Here is a 6,361-nt window from a genome sequence, read left to right on the forward strand (position 1 = left end):
TGGCCCCACCAATTCCAACAGAGTTAAGATCTAATTTGGCAACTGTGCGGTTTGGTTTTCAATCAATAAATAGCCTCTGTCCTTCCTTCTAGAGCTGTGCTGCCCAATCCAGTAGTCACTAATCACATGTGGCTATTTAAATCAAACTTAATTAAAACTTAAAATTGAGTTCCTCAGTTTATAGCCACATTTCAAGAGTTCAATAGGCCCATATGGCTAGTGGTTACCATATTGGGCAGCATGGAACATTTCCATCATTGCAATAAGTTCTATCAGATAGCTCCATTCTAGAAATTTTAAAAAAAGAAACATCTGTGTTTGCCTGGATCAGGAATGTTGAGGATCCCAAAATTTCTAATAGCACATCCATGATCTTTGTTTATCCCAATGAGCTTGTCCCCTTCTGATCCATCCAAGGCACAGCTGCCAGCAGTTTCATCATGTCACTCCCTTGCTCAAAAACCCTCAATGGCTCCCAATGCCTTTCAACAGTTTGCCAATCTACTTTTTCAGCATTACCATCCTTTGTTATTCTACACATTCTTTGCTTCAGACAAACCACTGTAGTCTCTGTCCCCTGAACATACATTGTCCCCTCTCAACTCATTGCCTTTTCCATGCCATTCTCAGTGTCCAAACGCCTGTCCATATCCTCACCACCTATCTAAATCCTACGGGTCCTTTATGCCCAGTTTAAATGCAACGTGTTTCAAACTTTCCTGATTATCACAACTCCAAATGAACGTCCTCTCTGCTGAACTCCTACCCCTCTTGTCCTTTTCTACCTGATATTATTGTTTCATATATCTAACATCAGATATAGTAGTAGAAGCCAAGATATACTTTTTGAACTCAGCATAGCCTTTGACTCATTAAACACCGGTCGACTATTTAATTGATTAGTGTTGAGCTCGATTTACTCTCAGGACTGAAGAGGATATTAAAAGTGAATTTCTCAAAATACAAAAGGAAAAGAAAGTCCTTTGCTCTAATTCTGAAAGCAAGGTGGGAGGCCACACCTCCTCCGGAACATCCTGAACTACCCCTGCTTTGATCCCAACCTGTATCCTTCTATAGTCACGAGCAAGCATATACCCTGGCTGACCCATCCTTTGGCAATTTTCTTCAGACTTTCACATAACTGGATCCATCCTCTGCTTCCTATAATGGAGAAAATATGGTCAAAGGGGAGTAGTCTTTGAACAGAAAAACCACCTCCACCTAAATCTAGTGAAGATGCTTATTGAGTTTTATTCATTCTAAGTCGAGGCTCTGAGCCATTGGCTAATAAACCAACTCCAGGCATCACAACGGGATGACTGAATCATTTGGCCACTGAAAAGACGTACCTTCAGGAGTGTTTTCAAGTTGTACAACTGAATATCACTGTGTCACCTTCCTTCTCATTCTCATTCTCATAAACCAAAAGGATAGACAGAAAATGTCTTATTTTGATGAAAGGTTACTCAAGGCTTTGTTATTTTCACTGTTTTGACAAAGCAAGTAGTTTTTTCCCAAGAAGAGGACCATATTGCTGCATCTCATTTGCTAGGCTAAATGGCTGCTTCGTTGGCCGCTTAGCCACGCAGACTCAGCTATCTCATCTGTAACATTAGTGTAATAAACAAACCCTAGGGAAATATAAGATGCGGTTGCTTATAATATTTAAAGTATCAGTGTGCTAAATGGCAATGGGTAGGTCAGAAATCCATTCAGAACCCAGGTCAGGGGGTCTGAGTTGGTCTGTGGAAGGGCTCAGCAGTGGGAAGATCCAACTCGGGCTCCCATCATTTGGCGGCACCCCCAACAGGTTGGTGCCCAGGGCACCAAGCCCTCAGCCGCCTCACCCTCCACCAGTCCTATGCAATGCTGCTGAGTCATCACTGTCTTCCAGAGCAGCCCAAGAGATTTGTGACTCAGAGAACTGATTTATAGTTTCATGTTTCACTGCTCTAGCTCTTCCCTGCCACACAAAGGTTCACAGTTGCACCTGTTTCCCCTCAAAGTTTGAAACTTAGGAAATGACCTTAAAACTGAATAGCAGCAAAACATATGAACCATATTTTAAATGGTCTACTGACACGGAGATTCTACTAGAGGCATTTCTGATTTTCAAATCCTAAAGAAGGGGAGAGAAAAGGTATTCTGTGCTTTGTAGCTGTAGGAACTTTATTTTTATTTTTTACTTTTTTATACAGATTCAATTGAGACCTGTGGGAACCTTTGCAGTTGGGAATACTTCGTGGTTTGAGCACACATTTCAAACTGTGTTCCATATGGCGACACCATAGGCTCCCAACGAGCCATTCTGACTTTCGAAACTTGTTTTGCTGTGAATATTTGTTAGACGGCCAGCTAGGTTAGGGGGTTAGGATGCCGCTGAAGCCTTGGAACAAGTTTCTCTTTCTGTGAAAGAGCACCATGCTCTAAACAAGTCCAATCATACTGTTTTAACCTCCTGAAGAAATCAAAATTTTAGAAAGCAGCCTAAAAATCGCATAATGAGAAATACAGACACAAACATTATTCTTTTTTTATGCAGAACAAAGAGTTTATTATAAATGTTCTTCATGAAAAAAAAAAAAACCCTTGGCAAACTAGGGCTGGAAAGGATTTTTTTTTTTTTATAGATTTAAAGGGTACATTTTTGTTACATGTATATATTGCACAGTCTGGGCTTTTAGTGTGACTGTCACCTGAACAGTGTACAATGTACCCAATAGGTAATTTCTCATCCTTTACTGCCCTCCCACTTTTTGGAGTCTCCAAAGCCCATTATTCCACTCTGTATATCCATGAACATGATTTTTTTTTATTAGCACTTTGCAATACCCTAAAAATACCTCAGAACTTTATGAAATAATTAGAATTGTATAGCCACATTTCTTTTTATGCATCACTCATCTCAAAAAATAAACTTCTCTGAGCTCTTCTGGGAATAAGAACGGGAAATGCTGCTAGCCTAAAAAAGACAGAAGAAATTATGATAAAGTTTCACAAGGCAGAAGTGTCAGCAATTTAAATGAAGGTCAAAGATTTAAGGCAAGTGGTTTAGATAAGGCCTAGCACAGAGAACAATTCAGAACAGCCAATCCCTAAATGGATAACAAAGTCCAAAGCAGTCTCCCAAGATTTTCCACAGTCACTTGGAAGCCCTGTGAATGATAACATTCCTCTACTCCCCTTATTATGATTGTTCTTTGATTAAAATGTTTTCAAAGGTCAAAGGAAAGAGCAGTCTAAAAACCTGTTCTTTCCCTAACTAGTCCCTTCTCGGGACTTAGTTTTCTTATCTGGAAAATGTAAAAGTTAGACCAGATGGACTTTCTCTGGTTCTTCCCAGATTTAGAATTTCATGTTCTAAATATTCTTGCTTGTGAATTTTGTGAGGAACTTGTGCGGAATTCCCTAGTAACCAGGAGACTCTTAGAGATGTGGATGTATATACATCTGAGGTCACAGTGGACTTCTCTCAAGAGTTACATCTTTTTAGAAATGTTAAAAATCGGCCTGGCATGGCAGCTCACGCCTGTAATCACAGCACTTTGGGAGACCAAGACGGGTGGATCACTTGAGGCTAGGAGTTGAGACCAGCCTGGCCAATGTAGTGAAACTCCATCTCTACAAAAAATACAAAGATTAGCCAGGTGTGGTGGCAGACGCCTATAGTCCCAGCTACTCTGGAGGCTGAGGCACGAGAATCACTTGAACCCGGGAGACAGAGATTGCAGTGAGCCAAGATCACGCCACTGCACTCCAGCCTGGGTGACAGAATGAGACTGTCTCAAAAAAAAAAAAAAAAGTTAAAAATCATTATAGAATTCTGACTTTGTCAAATGGTACTCATATAAAATACTTACGACAGACTAGACCATGCCTACTCAAATTGACTGATCCATTGTGACATTTATTTCCAAAAACTGCCCCCACCAAAGAAAAAGGAAGGACCAAAAAAAAAAAAAAAAAAAAAATCCAAGGCCGGGTAGAAGACATCATCTCTTTCCAAAGACCAGAAAAGCAACAATAGACCGGGAAAGTGAGCAATTTTGTTTGAGTGAGTCAGATAGGTTTTTTAAAAATCATTTTCTTCTAAATCTTTGTATTCTTCAAAAAATGTAATAGAATACACACAAAGGAGAGCTTGGAGATAAGCCCTGATATTTAAGATCATTAATGTTCCACAATGATATTTCTTTAACTTAAAAATAAAAAAATGGAGACAACCAGAGGGGGAAAAAAATTGCGTTGAAAAAAGAAACTGAACCTTCTATGTTGTAGATACTCCATAAATACTGATTTTTTTTGAGACAGGGTCCTACTCTGTCACCCAGGCTGGAGTCCAGCGGCGCGATCATAGCTCACTGCAGCCTCAAACTCCTGGCCTTTGGTGATCCTCCCACCTTAGGCTCCCAATTAGCTGGGACCATAGGTGTGCACCACCACGCCCGGCTAATTTTTGTTATTTTTTGTAAAGACAGGGTCTCCCTATTTTGCCCAAGCTGGTCTTGAACTCCTGGGCTCAAGTGATCTGCCCACCTCAGCCTCCCGAAGTGCTGGGATTACTGGTGTAAGCCACTGCATCCGGCCTTTGATTGACTTTCTTGGGACTCAAAGGCCCTTTCAAATCCAGATTCTCCTACTATTGTCCTAATTACTGTTCATTCATTCCTTCAGTAAATCTTTATCTAGAAATGTAAAGGAAATTCACTAGGCACAGACAATATGATGATGACTCGAACAGGCCTTGTCCTTAAGGAGTTCACAATTTAGTGAGCTCATTTGCTGACTGCTAAAAAGCAAGTTTTACATGTACTAGGATTGAAGTAATAAGCCTCAAGGAATATTTTGTGGCACACCAATTCACATTTAGATAAATGTAGTTCAGGCTTCCTGGTAAGCCTAACTTCTTTGTAAAACTGGGACCCTTCCTCTGGAAGTATTATAAATATTGGGAAGACTGAATATAAAAATAAACATATAAGCAACTTGTACAATGTCAAGCATTATACACAGAAACAGATAAGCCTAAGTATAATGACATAATGAAGTTATGGTCCAATTTCTCCACAGGGGAATCAAATACTAGAGCTGGAAGGGAATCTGGAAATTCTCTAATCCAGTCCTCAAAGTCTACATACTAGAAAACTGAGGTCCCAGTCAGGCGCGGTGGCTCATGCCTGTAATCCCAACACTTTGGGAGGCTGAGGCCGGCAGATCACCTGAGGTCGGGAGTTCAAGACCAGCCTGACCAAGGTGGTGAAACATGCCTGTAATCCCACCTACTGGGGAGGCTGAGGCAGGAGAATCGCTTGAACCTGGGAGGCAGAGGTTGCAGTGAGCCGAGATCATGCCACTGCAGTTCAGCCTGGCGACAGAGCGAGCCTCCGTCTCAAACAAAAAAAAAAGAAAAGAAAGAAAAACTGAGGTCCCAAGAACACAGGAAAGGAACTTACTCAAGAATTCTCAATTTGTTATTGGCACTGTTAGATCTCTTTTTTCACATCAGGATCTGGTTTGCTACAAAGAAGTCACAGTACATGTTTCCTATACCATATAAATTGCAAAAGAAACATGACGTATTGTTTTGGGGGCAGGTATTTTTACAGTGAAATGCTCATTTGGAAGTTCCAATATATTTGCTCACTTGGCAAACATCTTTGGGGATGACTACTAACCGCCTACAGGAAGAAAACCACAGCTTTTCTCCTTTTTGAAGAAGACTTTGAGTAAAAGTTTAAGAAGCAATAAACAGCAACTGACAAGTATAGCCTTAGATCAAAGAACCTTCACTTGACTACAGCGCAGACACCACCACTGGTTGTAAAACCTCAGGAAAAACCATTAGTAACACAGTCTTAGAAACAGGATGTGAACATAGTTCAATCACAAAGATCAGACATCCAAGCCACCTTGTGCCAAAGTCACAGATGGATGTTTGGAGGTTACACGAAACTGCAGTTTTAAGAAATCCACACGATTTAATTTTCTTAGCTAGCTTCTTGGAACAGTGACAATAACCAAGTAATGTTTCTTCTCTACTTTTTCTGTAGGTCACTGACTGAAAATTCTGCTCAGAGAAAACGATTCTCTTCATTCCCAGGTCTGCCTTCCAGTTCCCCCAAATGCTTGAGCCATCTCATAACTACAGCTTCAGCTCTGGAAGATGCAGTGTTACTGTGGTAGAGAAACACAGGCTTGGGAGACAGCCAGCCTGGGTAGCTTCTATTCTGTGCTGTGCTACTAAATTGCTATGTGACGTTAGGCGTGTCAATCGACCTTCTTGGGTGTCAGATTTTTCACTGCACTGAGGGCTGAGAGGTACCTTCTGGCACGACACAGACAATGGCAGCAGATGTGGCCC

Source organism: Macaca nemestrina, chromosome 7 (assembly GCF_043159975.1).
Source record: "Macaca nemestrina isolate mMacNem1 chromosome 7, mMacNem.hap1, whole genome shotgun sequence".
NCBI lineage: Eukaryota > Metazoa > Chordata > Mammalia > Primates > Cercopithecidae > Macaca > Macaca nemestrina.